Source organism: Equus asinus, chromosome 10, assembly GCF_041296235.1.
Source record: "Equus asinus isolate D_3611 breed Donkey chromosome 10, EquAss-T2T_v2, whole genome shotgun sequence".
Lineage (NCBI taxonomy): Eukaryota > Metazoa > Chordata > Mammalia > Perissodactyla > Equidae > Equus > Equus asinus.
The window spans coordinates 42,207,644-42,226,762 of record NC_091799.1 but is presented as its reverse complement, the minus strand read 5'-3'; the positions used below and the strand labels follow the sequence as shown (position 1 = coordinate 42,226,762).

Genomic DNA, 19,119 nt, shown 5'->3' with positions numbered 1-19,119 from the left:
ATTGACACAGACATGCTGACCTTTTTTCAGATCCTCCAGTGGCTTGTCCCACCTGTCTCAGGACCTTTGCATAGGCAGATGACCCCGTAGCCTGTCCACAGCTCCCAATAACCAAGCACACATCTGGTTAACGCCCACTCATCTTTCAGATTCCAGCTCCAACGACACTTCTCCAGGGAAGCTCTCCCTGCCTCGACTCCTCTACCTGCTGGCCAAGCCTCCCTTGTAATATGATCTCATAGCATTCTGCACTTTTAATTTTTCATCAGAACACTTATGGTTTTAAAGTATATATTTGGATGATTATTCGCCCTCCAACTAGACAAAGCATCTTGAAAGCTGGAAGTGTGTGTACTTGACCCATCACTCTGTCCCTTCCACAGTGCCTGGTGCACATAGATGCTCAGGTATTTTTGAATAGTAAGGAGAGTTGTCTGAAGAGGGGAGGGATTTCATTTGAAAACTAAAATGTAGAAATCGGTAAAACGCTTGGTCAGTAACTGAGTATTAAGATGTCACTGGGGACTGTGGGGTGATGCCCAGGTTCTCTCTTTAAGACCAGGCACTCCTCCCTCCAGACAGTGGGAGTTTTGATGATTGATGCCCATCAGCCAAGTCCCTCTCCAGAAATAGCCCTCAGTAAAGAAAGTCACCTCACCTAAGGTCAAGCCCCCTCCTAAGAGCGGCCCACATCCAGTGAGAGGTTAATTGGGGGGTATGTGTCCCATCCCTTGCCTCAGCGTGTAACAATTCTGAAGGCTTATCCCAGCTCCAGAGGTCACCATAGGACTGGCTGAGCCCACTGTTGCAACTGCATCAGCTGTTCAATGCCCCCTCCAGCCCCCCACCCCATCTCCCTCCCTGCCCCCTCACAGTGCTGGTCCTGAGACCACTCTCCCCGCAACAAACCACCTGCCCACAAGTCTCAGTGTCTGTTTCCCAAGGGAGTTGACCCACAACTGGGCATGAGGGAGATGGAGGAGTCTAAGGTGCCGCCTCCATTTCTGACCTGCGACAGCACATGATGCCAGCCACAGATGAACACAGGAGACAGATAATGCACAGAAGCTGAAGCAGGTTTGGAGGTGCTAAGTCTTGAGTTTCCCGTGGTCTGAAGAGTCTGAAGCTCAGAAGAAAGATTTGAGCTAGAGGTATGGGCTTGGGAGTCACTGGCACACCAAGCCAGTGACGTGAAAGCTCATCCATGGACGAGTGGAGAGTGAAAGAAACAGAGGACTGGTGTGATCTGGGACCCAGCAGGGGGAGGCAGGGCAAGGAAGACAAACTCACAGCAAGGAGTAATCAGAGGTAGGAAAACGAGGAGCGTGAGCATTATGAATACCAGAGGGAGCGGCAGAGGGGTGTACAGAGACTGCAGGGGGATGTGGCAGATGCTGCAGAGAACGCAGCACGGAAAAGCGTTCACTGGGTTTAATGACACGGCCACTCAAAACCTTGCTGGGGGCAGTTTTAGTGGAGTGAGTGAAAGAAGCCAGATGCCAGTAAAGCAGATGGGGTGGGAGGGATGAAGAAGAGACGGACGTGATAACCTTTTGCAGTTTTCATGAGACAGGAAGAGCGAAAGGAGAGGTAGCTATAGCAGTAAGGAGCCAAGAGAACAGGAGGATATTTGTGTGTAAATGATGGGGGAGACGGACTGAAGAAGTTCCAGTTAGAAAGGGATCAAATGAAGGCCACAGGAGTGGCAACTGCTCAGAAGTTCTTCAGGAGGTGGAAGATGACTGAGGGCACAGGATTAATCTTGGAGAGGTAGAGCCAAACTACCACTGCCACCGGAAGGAAGATGACTAGACATGGAGGCGGGTAACAATCGCTACACTTTATGCTCTTTAAGCATCTGGAACCGTGCGTACTTTTTTTAACCCTCACAACAAATCTTCAGGTAGTACATCACCCCACCAGTCCGGAGATAGTGGCGCGAGGGGGCGGGGCCTCGGCTCTGATAGGCTCCCTCCTTGCTCGGAGCCCCGCCCAGCCCCCCGGTGGCGGAGAGTGCCCGCTTCCGTGTGGGCGGGTCGTGGAGGGGCGTGCTACCCAGGGACGGTTCTAGATGCAGCCCCTAACCATCTTGAACCAGGTTCGGCAAGGAAGCGGGAGGAGTGAAGACTGCATTTCCTGAAGGAGGTGTACCGGAGCGGGGAACATGGACGCGAACAGTGCTGGCTAGGTGACGCATGCGCGCTGCGGCGCGACGGTGGCGGCGCCGACTCCAGCACGCCGGCTCCCAGGGCTGAGGGGCGGGGCGTTTCTCCCTCGGTGGGTTAGGAGCCCAGTTCTGCACGTGGGTGGCGCGTTGAGTGAAGTTTGGTTTCTAGAATTTTGTGTTAATTAAAAAAGTTGGTGGCAATCTGATATCAATAGGGAATTTGTTAATTAAAATATAGTTATGCACATATGATAGAATATTTTGCAGCCCCGCCCACGCACATCAGAAATAAAAAAATTCTTTTTGGTTTCTTTGCAATAATAGTACCAATACTCTCTCCTTGAACTGTGCTGTTATTTATGGCTGGCGGGCAAGCTGTTAAATCAAAGCTTTGCGGGTGAGACAAGAGCAGTTTCTTTCCGCAGGTCGAATTAGATTTAGGAACAAGCTGTGGATAAAATGACAGAAGGGTAATGATGAGTGAGCTTTCTTTGGGCCAAGTGGGTCTGTGATAGGAGCTGGTGTGGTGGTCACTTGCAAAAGAACTCTCCTTAAGAAGGTCTTCTCCCAGAGGCGAGGAGCCCTCTGCAGAGGGGGTTAGGGCTGTACAGTTAAGATGCAGAAGTTGAGGGGGTGTTGTTAGGGGCTTGCTGGAGGAGAGGCATTGAATGAGGAACCTCTGAAAATGCTCCACAGAAAGAATCAGCCCTGCGAACTTGCCACACCTGGAAGGCGCCACTGTTCTCCGGGTTTCCCAGGCGGGAGTCAGAGGACAATTCGCAGCTACTCCTGAACTGCAAGCTCTCTGAGGGATCCTGCGCAGATCCCCTTCCCTAAGCTTGAAGCTAGAGGCAGGCCTCAGACACCCACCCACTGCCTTCGGTGGAGGCTCATCAGGGCTCTCTACGCTTAGCCTTTCACGTCTTCGTTATAGGCAGGATGATGGATTCAAGGAGTTTTAAGCCATATCCTCCTTTGCAAATGCACCAGGATGGTCTGGTTCGCTACTCATTTTGAAATATTGATTCATGCCTCCCGAAGAGGAAGAGTTCTGGTTTGATGCTGCAGCATTGTGCAAATCAACTTGCAGGAGCAAGCAAACCTTTCATGGAAGAGAAGAGCTTGCTCAACTCTTGCAGAAACTGAGGCTACCGCTAGATTCAGACTTGTCCAAATCCTGGTTCCACCCACGGGCAGAGCTCAGTTCTAAGCAGTTCTTTCTCAGTGTGCTTCCTGTGGGTGCCATTATATTGAGAGAGCTGAATTCAAAGGAGTGCCAGCAGAGGGGAACTGTGTCCTTCCCTATTGACTATCTCAGGCAGATCCTGTAACTTCTTTAGTCATCTCAGATAATAAAAAGTCCTCAAGTCGTTTTCAGACCCAAGGGTAATCTTTGAGTAATTAAAATTCTAGTTGAGTGTCATCATGATGTAACAGCTTTCCCTTATCCATTTGAAAGCTCGTTTGCACCTTCGTTTCAAGCCTGATTAAAAAAATATCAAACCACACAGAAGAGTTTATTAAAAAAGCAATAGTCACCTGCCCCACCCCTCTCCCCATCCTCAGGCTCACCGCCCAAGAAGGAGCCGTTGATAAACTCTTGTTCGTTTTTGTGTTTGAGTGGTAAATTTTAGTTGTAGGCAAATTTACTTCAACCTCAGCTTCTCAGTTAGTACTCAGGTTCTCCCACCTGGCAGTGTTAATGTTTTGGAGAAATGAGGGGAGACCCCTTACAGACAAGCTGCGGCACTTGAGCCCTCTCACCTGGACCTTGCCCCGCTGATGGTTTTGAGACAGCAGGTAAACTGAAGGCCTGTATGAAGCACCAGAACTCCAGGCTTGCTGCTGTGGTTTTTTTTAAGGCCATTTGTTTAAAAGCTTTTTAAAAATAGGAGTGATGGTTTGTCAGAAGTCATGCTTTGGTAACTTTTTGGACCCAAAAGCCTGCTCTTGTAAGCCTGGCTGCGGTAGTATTTGCATGCATTGGGTGTGGCTTTGATTGCACTGCACTCATGTGTTTGTTAAGTCTGTCTCTTGGGAGCAATGCTCCTCCTGTGCCTTACTGTGTACAAAGAATTGACTCAGTACAGCTTGTGCTGCCTTAAGACCAAGACCCTGACAGCGGACCCTCCTTGCTCTTTTAGCCACGCCTTCTGAGGCAGCTCTTCTGCAAGTCTGGTGAGCAAAGGAACATAAACCATGCTATTTGGTGTCCATCCCACAGTCCATGGGGAACTTGCTGGTGTATGTTGTCTAGCCCCTTATAGGTTATGACCACTTTCTCGTCTCTCTCCTGGACTACTTAAGTACCTCCTAACTGGTCTATTTGCGTCCACTCTTGGTTCTCTTCTAGAAGGCTCTCCACTTAGAGGCCAATGTGTGCTGGTTATCAATTTATGGCCTCTCAGCTTCAAATCCATAGTGCATTGCTGGGTCCTTTAAATATTTTTGCTTTGCCAGCTGCATGATGCTAAACTTTGTCAGTAGAGGGCACTGGAGAGACACTGGAGGAGGGAAGGTTTCGTTCCTAGTCAGGCCCATGCTACTCCACAGGCTCCTGCAGATCGCGCGGCCTTTCCAGTGCCCGGCTTCTCCAGCACCAGGTTCCTGAGCCCAGCTCTTGTAGGGGTCCATGGCCAGCAGCACCCAGTGCCAGAAGCTCCTCGTGGTTCCCATTTTGGGTGGTTTCAGAGCGGAGTGCCTCCAGAGAGTTCCCTCCCTTTGAATGGCTTCCCCCCCCCAACCCCCTGCACCCTAGAGGGGGGATTTTCAGCAAGTTCCCCCACTGTGACTTCTCTGCTATCCAGGGAGCGATGGTGGGTTCCTCCCCAACAAGGTCTGGGGCTCAGCACTGGGAGCAGGAGGCGCTTCCTTATATCTGCTATCTAAGGTGGAGTGGCTGATCCTTATGTCTGCTGAGCCTATATCTTGATTTCTTGTAGGCCAGTCCCCCGTTACTCCAATCTCCTGTTAAATAGTTAATAATTCTTGATATTAAACTTTCCCAAATTGCTGTGTAGTTTCTCTCTCCTGATTGGACTGTGACTGATACAGTGTGCTCTTTTTGAAATGTAAATCTGATTTTGTCACGTCTTGAAACCATTTTATGGTTTCGCTCTGCTTATAGGATAAAGAAACCTCCCCCATTTTCACGGTTTTTGAGGCCCTGCACAACCTGGCCCCTCTGTGCCTCCCTGGCCTCATCTCATACCACACTCTGCCTTGCTTCCCTCGCGCCGCCAAGTTTTTACGACACTGTTCCCTTTCTCTAAAATCATCTTCCCTCGCTTTTTCACCTGGTAGGTCCCTCCTCAGCTTCAGGCCTTCGTTTAATCATCTCATCCACAGGGACGCTTTCTCCACCTTCCCTCCGAGGTCAAATCTGTTTTATTCACTTTCAGAGCACCACATAAAGCTCCTTCAGACCTTTTTTCATGGTTGTAATTTTACTTATCTTTTTGCAAATTTTTGGATTAATATCTATCTTCTCTCCTACAGATTGTAAGCTCCTTGAGGATGAGAACTGAGTTTTGACTCCCTGTATAGCCCCAGTATCTGGTACATGTTACAGAGGCCTGTTACGAAGCACACGTTTCCAGCTTGTTCCAGTGTCTGGGTCCAACGATTTTCCCTTTCCTTCCTCCAATTAGCCACAAGATGGCAGCCTAAGCCACGCTGGTACTTAATTTCCTGTGAGGAAGAAGTGGTGCTTTGGGTTAAAATGCCCTTCTCTGAGCTAGAAGAGGATCCCTTTGAAGTGAGATTAAGTCACACATTACAGAAGATTTCTCTGAAAATGTTCTCTGCATCTTCTCTTCTTCATTGACTCTGAGGAACAATCTGGAATACTAACAAGCAAGACAAAGGAGAGATTTTCTTCTCCTTGCCTGAGGGACTATTGGGCTATTTAGAAAACAGTTCTAGGGAGAGCACGGAGCTCTGAGCTCTGGGAAACAGGGACACCGGGATGCGGTGGGGGTGTGGGGGGGAGTATTTACTGACTCCCTCGTCACACTGTTTTGTGTAAACTGTGAGTTCTAGAGGTAAGGTCTAGAGCAGGGGGTCAGCAAACTATGGCCCTAGGGCCAAATCTGGGGCTCTGCTTGATTTCGTAAATAAATTTACTTGGGATGCAGCCGTGACCATTTGTTGACATGTCGTCAGTCTTTTGCACAACTGTGAATAGTTGTGACAGAGACCATTTGGTCTGTAAAGCCAAAAGTATTTACTATCTGGTCCTTTCAGACAAAATTTGGGCCATGTGGTCTAGAGAGATGTGAACTTTTTAGAAGACTTAGTATTTGGTTAGCATATTTTGGGGAAATAATATCTGGTTACCTTTTTGGGGAAAGACCTGTCTTTCTTTCCAAGAAGCAAACATTCTGAGTGGAAATGATATGGATTCCTTGACGTTTCTTAGAGTTGTACCCGTATGAGGCAGAATTATATTTATTAATTCATTTCAGGAATTACGCATTTAAGTATACTGTATCTTTTCTTTGTAAAGTAGAAAATATGGGCATACCTGAGGTAAATTCCTCGTCGTTTCTTAGCATGCTTTCCCATAGCAGGGCTGTGAAGTCACTCTTATACTAATTCCTTCATTGGTCAAGATACCCACCAACGGCCCCATAGCCACTTACCTTTCATTCAAGAAATGTTCTTGATGTGGATGGTGTGGCTTATTTATGGGTTTGTAAGTGCTCAGACATTGCTGAGTCAGAATCACGTTAATTTGTTTTGCAAGTTTTAAACAAATACATTTTCTGCAGATTCTCTTCCTGACAAAGCATTTTGGGTAAAGATAGTATACATTCCTTACAGTTTCTTAGTGTTCTTATGCTTACAAAAAGAGACAAATCAAACTTATTATTTTTGCGCATACACGGATCAGAGATTAACTGGCCCTTGCTAGATCCCCTTAGTTGAAGCAGATGATTGTGGGCGGAAGGTCTGTTTTTGGCAAGACCTGCAGAAAGGAGCTGCCGGAAGGGAAAATTCTCAGCTTGGGAGTCCTGATGGGGAACAAAGCAGGTATAAAGAGAAAAGAGAGTCCACCCGACTCTCAACTGTACCTTTTCTGTGGAAAGTTTTTCAGGCAGGTAGGGGAAATTCTTCTGTATGTTCCAAGGTAGTTATGGAATAGGGTTTCCCATCTACCTAAGAAGGGAATTGGGCATGGGAGGCTGTCAGAGTCGTATACTGTATCCCGTCTTCTTGGAATCCTCTCCAGATTATTGTAGTTAAATTTATTTGAAAAATAGTATATGTTATTTTCAAAACATTCTTTTTTCCTTGCATCCTCTAGCCCTAATTATTTATTTACTTATTTTTTTTGAGGAAGATTACCTCCGAGCTAACATCTGCTGCCAATCCTCCTCTTTTTGCTGAGGAAGACTGGCCCTGAGCTAACATCCCTGCCCATCTTCCTCTACTTTGTATGTGGGACACCTGCCACAGCATGGCTTGCCAAGTGGTGTCATGTCCATACCTGGGATCCGAACTGGCGAACCCCAAGCCGCCAAAGGGGAACGTGTGCACTTAACCGCTGTGCCACGGGGCCAGCTCCTAGCCATAATTATTTATATGATTTATATTTAAAGAATTCAGTGTTTTACTTCATTTCTTTGCTGTTCTAGAGTTCTTAATGAAGATGTGTGCTTCAATGTGCCAATTTCTTCAAGCACTTTTAACAATGAAGGTATGTGTTCTATGTTCTATGTATATATCTGCGCCCTTGCATGTGTGAGAATATATTTTTGACTCACAACCGTTTTCTTGAAAAAATACTATAAGTGTTGAAGGATACTTTAAAAAGATATGGCATCATGACTCTCATACAAATATAAAATGAACATGTGTCAAAGATGGGAGAACCAGTAAGATGTTACAGTTGACACAAAGGGAAATTCCCAGAACCACACATTATGTAGGCAAATAAGGAATGTTGGAATGAATTTATAAATAGATGTAAAACACGAGGCAGTAATCCATTATATTCCGTGGGACACAATGAATTTGCGTTTTCATGGGCAAGAATAATTTATATGATTCCCCATTTTCTGCAACTTACAGAGTTGTAAAATAGCTCCCTAACAATGAAAGGTTGCTATAACCTGGAAGCGCCTGCTATATGGCACACTCAGAAATCTCTTTGGTCCATTCTGACATCTTTAACAATTTTTCCCTATAATTATAACATTTACTAGTGTTTAGTATGCCTAGTCCAGTTATAAACACACTATATACCTTAACTCTGTAAACTCGCTAAATTATCTTTATTTTACAGGTGAGAAAGCTGAGGCATTGAGGTTTTAAAGTGCTCATGGCAAAATGGAAGAGTCAGGATTTGAAAAAAATAACATGTATACTATCCTAGCTATATAAAATTATACATACATATATATATATGCACACATATACATATTCACAAATATTAAAACAAGGGAATTTGATGTTTATCACTAACTAATGAGATGTCCGTGCTTTGTGTTAAGACAAAAAGGGAAGGTGTGGAGTAATGTGCATAGAATTATTTTATTTCTGTAAAAACAAACTATCCTGGATCAACAGGAGCTCTCATTCACTGCTGGTGGAAAAGCAAAATGGTACAGCCACTTTGGAAGACAGTTTGACAGTTTCTTACAAAACTAAACGTACTCTTATCATGTAATCCAGCAAACTTTCTCCTTGGTATTGACCCAAATGAATTGAAAACATGTCCACACAAAAACCCGCACACAATGTTTATGGCAGCTTTATTCCTACTTGCCAAAACTTGGAAGCAACCAAGATGCCCTGCAGTAGGTGAACACATAAATAATCTGGTATGTACGGACAGTGAATGTTATTAGCACTGAAAAGAAATCAGCTACCCAGACATGAGAAGACGTGGAGGAACCTTAAATGCATATTACTAAGTGAAAGAAGCCAATCTGAAAGGCTGAGTACTCTATGAGTCTGACTGTATGACATTCTGTAAAAGGCAAAACTATGGAGACAGCAAAAATATCAATGGTTGCCAGGGGTTGGGTGAGGGAGGGATAAAGAAATGGTGCACAGAGGTTTTTAGGGCAGTGAAACTATTTTGTATGATACTACAATGATAAAGACATGTCGTTATACATTTGTCAAACCCATAGAATGTATAGTATACATTACATTACTGTACGTTGCAACTGTAATGTAAACTGTGGACTCTGGGTGATAACGATGTGTCAATGTAGGTTCATCGATGGTAAAAAAAAGCGCCCCATCCTGGTGGGGGATGCTAATAGTGGGGGAGACTGTATATGTGTGAGGAGAAGGGGATTTATGAGAACTCTCTATAATTTCTACTCAATTTTGCTATGAACCTAAAACTGCTATAAAAAATAAAATATATTTTAAAAAAAGCCTAAACCAAATCCAAACAAATTTTCTGAGGTTTTCTTTAGCACGCTTTATATATTATGAAGTTTCTTTAATCTATTTTTAAAATCTAACTTTGCTAAATTTTTGTTGTTAGTATCCATAAATGTGATTGCAAACTGTTTTTCTGTTAGATTTTTGTGTAAGGTGACAGTTTCTATAATGTCTATATATTACAGTTTGTCTAAGGGAAAATGACAATCATGGCAAGGTGATCAATTTAAGTTTCTTCTGGAGATTTTCCCGGGTCCTCATTTCCGCTGGATTTTGTAACATGGTGATCATAGTTGGTCTTAGTGACAACTGTTTCATGGGACTTGTAGGAGTGGAATCAAGACTGTTGTGTGTGGGCGGTGATGCACAGAAAGAGTTAATGTATGGAACTCTCTGGAAGACTCTCTGTGAAGGAGGGAAAAGAGAAGGGGATAGATGAAGTAAGAGTGGAGAAACAAGATGACATTTTTTTAGTAAAATGGCAGAGAAAGACTTGGACATGTTCAAATGCTGACCTGAAGGAGTGAGCAGGGAAGAGTGAGATGGGAAGTGGGGTTGGGGTGGGCGTGGGCTGTGAATAGCTAGCTAGAAGGCCCTAAGGTGATGGGGGAAATGGGATCCAGAACACAGGTGGGAGGGATTGCTTTTAAACAGGAGAGAGTCCTAATTATAACAGGAGGGAAGGAGGAAAGGCAAGTTGAGGGAATTTCCATTTGGAGTGTCTTTTCTCTGCATGGTTGGTTGGAGGTGAGATTATCTGCTGGGAGTGAGGAGGTTAGAGGGGAGATGGAAGCTTTGAAGAGTGGGAAAATGTCTAAGCGTTAAGTAGCGGTAGCTCAGAGTGGGAGAGCAAGCTGTCTAGAGAAACCTTGTGGGACTTTTCTCAAGTATGGGCAAAAGCTCAGAAACATGCGTGGAGAAGGTGGATAGTTGGATGTATCCAGAGCTAGACTTTAGTCAGGGAAATGTGAGGAATTGAACAAAATATGGAACCAATAGTTTCTTGAAATGTAATGGGCTGGGGGGGAGGGGCCAATGGACTGGAGGTTCTGAAAGGTCAGAAGATTGGGAAGTTATGGTCTAAATTAGTGACTACTGTTTCAGGACGTGACAAGGTCCACTGTGTGACCATAGAGGAGATCAAGGAAAGAGAAGATCTGAAGAATGTAGTTCATAAGGGCTGTTCTGTTTTGACAGTACTGTGTATATTTTCCATAATTTATTTTATTTATAGCCTCCTAAAAAACCCTATGTGCTTCATACTGTTAAACAAGTAACATTTAAAAAACGCATGGTTCAGAAATATCCTCAGAGGGAATGACACTAAAGAAGAAATAACAATGTTATCTTTACCTGATGGCCATGCTCATTTCCCTATTGCAATACGAACAGAGGGAAAAATAGTATGAAGATGAAATTGGGTAGAGTGACATTTGAATTGTGAGAAAGTCTTCTTGGCCATGAGAAAGAAGAGAAATGTCTGTGGATAATGGTAATCGGCTGTCACACTAGGAGTTTTGCAGCTATCTGCAGTATGAGTGTTCCCAAATCTTTTATTTCCCACAGCAAATTTGCTCTTCTAATACTATGTTGTTTGTGTGGCTCAGCACCGGTTCAAGGTAAAATAGAACTATAACAAGTATTTTTGATGGCTTTCATTTCTCTTTCACTGGTCTTTCCCTTCTTGTTACCTGCTTGAGAAATGGTCTGTGATAAGTTCCGTGACTCTCCTGGCATCAGGGTGGGCAGGCGTCCTTAGAACATCCTGTATGTGATCCCCTCCATGCTTCTTCCTAAGGCCAGGCGTCTAGTTCTGCTGAACCTGGGGTTGCCTTTCCACTCTGGACCAGACCCTACTTTTAAATCTTCTTCTTTGCCTTGAAATGGGTATTTCAGGACACCAAGTATCAGAGTCCTTGATTTTCTGTTACATGCAATGCCAAGTGATACCCACATGTTACCTACACTGCTTCCAGCTCCCTGTCAAGGAGCAGGATCTTCTGTTGTCCCACTGGCCCTAAGCCCCTGAAGGTAGAATTGCTCCTTTGGTGATCAGGGGTCAGAGGACCCTGGGGTTTGCCTGTAGCCTCCTGCCGAGCTCCTGGAGGGAGACCATTGTGTTGCACTCTACCAGGGACCATTCTGACTAAGGAAGGTGGTGGACTCTCCCCTTTTATTTATAATGTTGGGGCTATAATTCCGGGTCTAATCATAACGATTCCTTAGTTGAGGCTGAGGGGGCAGTTTTTCTCTATTCTTTTGTAATGTCTTAAAAAGCGAGCAAACAATTTCTAGAGAAAAAAGGACTTTTTAAGAAAGAGACTTTATTTGTTCTGCCTCTTTAACGTAGAGATGTAGTTCTTGGAAGTGACATATATACACACCTTAGCATACTTTGCTTAAATATAAATCTGTCGCAGTGAGCTTTTGCTGTGTAACAAACCACTCAATATGAGTGCCTTAAAACAACTGTTTTCTTTAGCTCACAGTTCTTTGGGTCGGTGGGGCAGCTGTGGCCTCATTCACATATTTGGTGATTGGCAGGCTGAGAGCCAGCGAGCCGTGGTTTTCTCCCCCTGGCTTCTCATCTTCCAGCGGGCCAGCTTGGGTTCATTTACACGGTACCTCAAGCTTTTAAGAGCGGCAAGAAGATAAACCACAGGGAGCAAGTGCTTTTCTGGTCTCTGCTTGCCTCCCATCTGTCAATGTCTCTTGGCTAAATTAAGGTTTGTGGCCAAGTCCAGATTCAAGGTGATGGAAAAATAGACCCCCCCCCAACTTTATTGAGATATAATTGACATATGACATTGTGTAAGTTTAAGATGTATGACAATGTGATGACTTGACTTATGTATATATTGAGGAGTGATGGCCACTATAAGGTTAGTTAACACATCCATCACCTCACATAGTTACCCTTTTTTTTTATAGTGAGAACTTTTAAGATCCACTCTCTTAGCAACTTTCAAGAATACAGTACAGTATTGTTAACTGTACTCACCATGATGTACATTAGATCTCCAGAAGGGACCCCATGTCTTGTGGGGAAGAGCTGCAAAGTCCCATTGCCAAGGAGTGTGGATACTGGGGTAGAAAAATTTGGGCCATATTTGCAATGCACCACACTCTGTTCATGCTGTCTCTCTCTATTGTAGTGGAAGAGGTCTCTGACCCCGTGTGAGGGTTTTCCTGATGTTTTCCCCGTGTTAACAGTCACATTTTCTACCTCGTAGGCCATTTCTATTCTGAGAAAACAGGCTTTCCTGAGCAGAAATCAAAATGCTTTGAGAAGGAACTTTTCTTTCCCTTAATCTAGGCAAAATCTCACATTAATATTTTGGGAATTTTTAAAGAAGGAAGGGCCTCGCTTAAAAAATATATTTACAGATTAAAAAAATGAAAATGTAAGTAATACATGTTCAACTCGTAAAACCTAGAAAATAGACAAGCACAAAGGAAAAAAACATTTACCCAAAAACTTACTAGTGAATGTCCATCTGGTTGTTTTCTGAGAGAGAGAGACGGAGGGAGAGAGCGCGAGAGAAAGTGTGTGTGTGTGTGTGTGGTGTTGTGAGAGGTGGTATAGAACGGAGGTTGAGCATGGATTTTGGAGTCAGATGACCTGGTGAGAATTCCAGCTCTTCTCCTCACTAGCTGGATTGGGCAAATTACAGAATCTCTTTGTCCTTCAGTTCCTGCGTTTATAAATAATAATATCTACTCGCAGTTGTTGAAATGTGGATGAAATGAGTGTATGTAAAAAGCTTAGAGCAGTGCACGGCTCAAGGTCAGTGCTGTCTAAGTGTCAGTGTTTCTGTGCACGTGTGTGCACGTGTTGTTCTTGCTCCCCAGTTGTCCAGCCTCAAGGCATAACCTCTCCCTTTGAAGCCCCAATATTGAGTCTGTGCACTCGTTCTGCTGAACGCTGGAACTGCATACATTTACCAGGTTCTCCTCCTCAAGTCATCTCTGGGGCTTGCAAGGAATCATTACAAGTCCCCGAATCTATCTGCTCCTTGCTTGTCACCTTTGTCTGGCCTCCAGGATCGCAGGGCTCCTGGTTGTGCTCGTGCTTCCCCAGGGACCGCTGTGGGCTGTGCTATTGGCCACCCGCTGTGGTTCCTGGACCATTGTCTTCTGAGAAATGAGGCTGCATTATATCCCCTCCCAACCACGAACACGATGCACCCTCTAAATTTCCTGAATCCCAGTTAAAACAAGGCCTAGTGTTTAATAAAAGTGTATAGAGGACTTGGAGATATCAAAAACGCAGAGTATCTCCCTGTCACTCGTTAGCCCATTGCTATTTGGCTTCTGTCTCCTCGGCCTCAAGAACATACCAAAAGTTAAGAGAAAAGTATAGTATGTCCTATGTAGAGTGAATCCCCGTGTCCCGCCACCCAGCCTCAACAATTATTCGCATTTTGTCAATCACATTTCATTTATCTTAGCCCTTTTCTAGAGTACTATAAAACATCCTAGACATCATGTCATCTTACCCATAAATGCTTCAGTGCATCTCTGATTGAGAGAAGGACTTAAAAATTTTTTTTTGCATATCACCATGGCTTTATTTCATCTAACAAAATGTCCCCATATCATCTGATACACAGTCCATATTCATGTTTCCATGCTTATCTTAAAAATGTCTATTTACAGTCATTGGTCAAACGAGGACCAGATAAGGTCACACGGGTAGGAGATGCCTTCTCTTTTCCCTTCTCCTCCTGTTCCAGTTTCTTCCCCTCTTCCCCTTTCCTTCCTCCCCTTCTCTTTTGAAATACAGCTTCTAACACTTACTTAAAAGTCTTCATACAGGAAAAAGTGAAGAGACCATCTACAGCCAAAAGCCAGATGTCTTAAATCATGAGTTTCTGGGTTACCTTTAATTCCAGGGGATAACTCAAGATTCCCTGACACCTCCATCCTTTCCAGAAATGGCTTTGGGATCCACAGAGGAGGGAAGTCTTTGTATTCCTAAGAATATTGATAGTATACATTGAAAAAGTGACTTACGCAGACTTTGTGACAATGGAGGAATAATGACAAACAAGGTATACATTTGAAGGGAGACACAAACACTTCTTTTGAAAGATGAGGAAAGTCAGAGTAAAGAAGATTAAGTATGCATCTGAAAGGAAATTCATTATTCCCATGGTTTATAAATTCTAGAAGAAGAGATATAAAACTCTTTTGATGATGGCCAGGCTGATTTTTCTCATCACTCTTGCCTCAGCGTATGGTCCAATCTGCACATGGATAGCTATATATTTGTTAGGCTATAATTACACTGTAAGGGACACGAGGGAGGTTACGATAGTTTAACTGCTCTCCCTACACTGACTCTGACTACCTTCTCTGCCTTCTCTACGCTGTAACCAGAGCAATCTTTTTAAGGTAAGTAATCTAATCACCCCTCATTAGTGGTTTCCCCTTGCACTCAGAATAAAACCAACATTTTTTAGCTTGGCTTATAGGACCCTGGGTGATTCACCGCCTGCCTGTCTCTCCAGGTTTATTTTGGACCATTTTTCGTTTCTTTCTTTTGCTTCAGGCACAATGTTCTTCTCTCAGTTTCTACAGAATGTCACGCTCCTTCCTGCTACAAGCCTTTGCCCAGGCTGTGTTTTCTGATTGGAATATCCTCCCCACTTCCCACCTTCCGTGTAAGTTGGGGGCCTTCCTCGTTAGAGAACCATGTTCTTTTCCTAAAGAGCACTTATTCAAGTTTGTGATTATTAATTGGTTAATGTGATTATTTGGTTGCATCTGTGTTCCCCACTCAGGTTGTGCATTATACAACATATGGGAACAGTGGCCCTTCCCTGCTAGATCACAGACTTCCAGAAACTCAGGACAATGTCTGTGTTTGCTACCACTTTATACCCAGCACATAGAACTCGATATATGTTCATTGATTGAATAAATGAATGGCTATCAGAGAAGGCTCTTATCTGAATAAGATAAAGCTCATTTCTCCAGCTTGAAAAATTAAACTCCTAAAGTTCCTCTGGCTCATTTATATACATATAATCCATTCTTGTTATTTGCTGGTAGTTATGTTCTATGAAGTTGCCTCAAACACTGAATTAGCAAGTACTGTGTCATTGCTCCTAGGGGCAACACAGGGTTAGGTTCCTGTGAGCGTCTGGTCACAATGTCTTTGTCAACTGATCAACATAACCTTGTTTATGTGCATTTCTATTTAAAGACACCTTATCTAATATCATTGTTGATTATTGATGCTGAACCCGTGGCCAGCAGCACTATCACTCGTGTGTGAAGGAAGCCTCCTTAACACATTTACTTTTCCCTCAGGCACTTCCCAGCCTCCCTGTGCAGAGGAACACTGGACACACTTTAGCACTATGCTTGGGGCCCTGTGAAAGCACCACAAAAAGCACAACAATGTGGAAAACGTGGCACTAAATAAACCATGGAAAGGACATTTGTTTACAGGATGAGATCTGAAACAAGAAGGCAGAACATCGCCTTGTTCAACCTCAGCTGGGAACGCGAGCATTGGGCAACTCAGAATTCACCCTGCTTTTCAAATGTCAGTGAATGAAGCCAAGAGTTCCTGAGTATTGATTTTGGGAGATACAAACAAGTTTTAGCAAATAGACAAATTTAGGGGCTGGCCCTGTGGCAGAGTGGTTAAGTTCACACGCTCTGCTTTGGCGGCCCAGGGTTTCGCTGGTTTGAATTCCAAAAGGTGCTTCCCAGACCAGTGTTAAATGGGTGCTGAGCTATGAGGATTCTGTGGGAAGTCAGTTTGGGAAATGCTGATGTCAAGAAATCCTCTGTGTCTCTGGTATTTGAAAAAAGCCAGTGCTTCCGATTCTTATAGTTAGGCTTTGATGGGAACAGACTCACTTGTGCCAAAATAGAGGCCAGAACCAGCATCCCTTTTGCAGTTGTATATTTTGTGTTTTGTTATCTTGCTTTTCCAAGCTCTCATAGCCCATTTTACTGCATCTCATTAGATGGGGCACAATTTCATCTTTTTGACAAACACTGACAAACATGATTAAGCAGAATTAAGCTTGCCTGTTTTTCTAGATATTGCACAGATTTTACAAGAAGCTTTCACCTGAAAAGATGCCATGGAAAAGTTTAGTAAATTCCTTGGTTCAGTCAGTACCTCCAGTCAGTTCATGAAATTTTGCATTCCTGCAGGCCCTGTTCTGGGCTTCCTCATGCCCTCTCTCTCTAGGCATTTACTAGGAGCTTAATTTGACAAGAGGCCATGGGCTGTTCTCAATTCAAATAATTTCAAAATCTCTTATCAGATGCCTCTTTTGGAAACATCAACAATTTCTGAACTGTCAATGCTACAATATAAACAACGCTGGTACATTGTTAATCATGGAAATAATTTCTAGTCCCAGTAAAACTGACCCCAGGGAAGTTTGTTGTGGTGACATGTTTTTCACTTGGGATCGCTTAAGACTCAACTACAGCTGTTGGCCGTCCGCAGCCTGACATTGGAATTGTCTCATTTTCTGAGACGTGAGCATTATAGGTTACATCTGGTATGGCAAAACATTATTTGATAATGGGCACAATGTCGTTTCAACTACATACAACTTCTGACAATGAATATGTATAATTTTTGCCTTTCAGAATTTATCTTCTCTCCCTGTTCCCATATGTTTTTCTTTTAACCTTTGAATTGGAAAAAAGACCCAACCACTCTAGTTGAGAATATCCTCGTGGTATGGTTTTATGTGCTTTGTTTAATATTCTGTCATTATTAAAGAATCAAAACCTAACAGATAATATGAGTTGGTAATTGTACTGTTCTGATTTTGTTTTCTCTTCTATATCTATGTCCTAAATCCAGATACTCTGAAAAACAAATTGCAGATGCAAAAATTGAGAAGATAATAATGAGAACACTCCCTGTAAGGACCCGTAGAATATGACCAAAATTGCAGAGACAAATCCACGGCCTAATACTTTCATGATTAAATGAGAATGAAAGTAAATAATTCTAAGCAGAATTAAAAAGTAAACCATATACTCTGTAATGAGCTCTTATAAATCAATATGAAAAAATGCAAATATCCCAGGAGAAAAATGGTTGAAAGAAGGGCTGTCAAGAAGGTCCATGTGAGCAAATAATTCTTGCGTTTCCAGAAAGGGAAGTCTAGCTAAAAATTTTTCAGATGCTGCTGTTGGAGAAAATAATGGAGAGGACATGATGGCTGGTTGACCCTGGAGCTGGACCCAGGCAATTGGAGGCTCCTCCCTCCCCTGTCCTTGGGATGCATGATCCGCCCACCATTCAAACACGAGGCGCTGCTTCAGGGACACAGCCTTGAGAGAGTAAGGTGTTGTTGAGATCATCTGGGTTGAATACATGACTGAACCCACTTAAGCCTCCATAAAAGCTCTTGAGATGCTGGCGGTCAGGTGCAGAGACCTATTTGTCTCGTGGCCGCCCAAGACAAGCCTCGTAAGTAAGTTTCCTCGCTTATTACATCTGCTACCTACCAATCTGGAGTGGTCCACCTCTTTCTTCAGTCTCTCCTTGCCCTCTGTGGATGGGGGCCAGTTTGAGAACCAACTGCTTTGGGACCTTTGGGTCTTTGCTTTGGGACCCTTGACCACCAGGATTGTGCAATTTGCACCAGTTCTTCTCCCTTTCTTCTGCTCTGTTAAAAGATATGAAAAGGCAGTTTATGAAAAGACACAGATGCCAGTAGATATAATGAATGTTCATACTTACTACATAATAAGTAAAATGCAAAATAAATATGATGCTGATCTGCCACTTTGTCCTACCAAATTGGCAAAAATATAAAAGGATAATATCCAGGTGGACAAGGGTGTAGGAAAATGAGCATTTTTATACTGTTTGTGGAGTGTCAGCTGATTCAGCTTCTCTGAAGGACATTTGGGCCCCAGGCATCATGAGTCTCTTTTGATCCATCAATTTCACTTCCAGGATTTTATCCTGAGAGAATTAGGGATATGTGTAAAGGTAGATAAACAAGGATTTTCTTGTAGCATTTATAAGACGGGAAAATAAGCTACTATGCAGTCATTAAACATCCTCATTGCTATCTTTATCAAAAATTTATGGGATCCAAGGCATTGTACTAAATTAACATGATATCTCACCTACGAGGTCAGTATTTAAAAAAAATTATGAAAGAGGTTATATAATTTATCAAAGGTCACATGGTGAACAATAAGGAAAGCTTAAATGAAATCCCAGTCTTAACTAACTACTATAATTACTATAATACATGTCCTCTGTCACGGAACAAGTATATTTAATAACATAAGGAAATGGTTACAACATATTGCTATATGAAACAATATCAGGCTATATTCAATTTCCATAATAGATATAGGACTGTTCAGATTTCCCAATCCTTTTGCTAAGTTATGTTTTTCTAGGAATTAGTCCATTTAATTTATCATTTCAAATTTATCAGCAAAGTTGTTAATAATATTCACTTATATTTTAATGTCTGGAGACACTGTAGTTGATGTCCTTTTTTATTCCCTTTTTTTGCTTTTTTCTTGGCTTTGCA

The 19,119-nt window shown here is 43.2% G+C and overlaps 1 long non-coding RNA gene across 2 annotated transcripts in view; it reads left to right on the top strand.

Annotated features, from left to right (window-relative positions):
- The first annotated feature begins 2,005 nt into the window (after positions 1–2,005).
- LOC123289357 (uncharacterized) overlaps positions 2,006–19,119 on the top strand; it is a 55,768-nt gene continuing 38,654 nt past the window's right edge. The window contains exons 1-2 of one of the 2 annotated variants that reach the window (XR_011506311.1): positions 2,006–2,188; positions 7,807–7,868. This is a non-coding gene — a long non-coding RNA (uncharacterized lncRNA). Of the gene's footprint in view, positions 2,189–4,229; positions 4,346–7,806; positions 7,869–19,119 lie in introns of those variants that run through there. The other variant, XR_011506312.1, reaches the window with a different exon arrangement.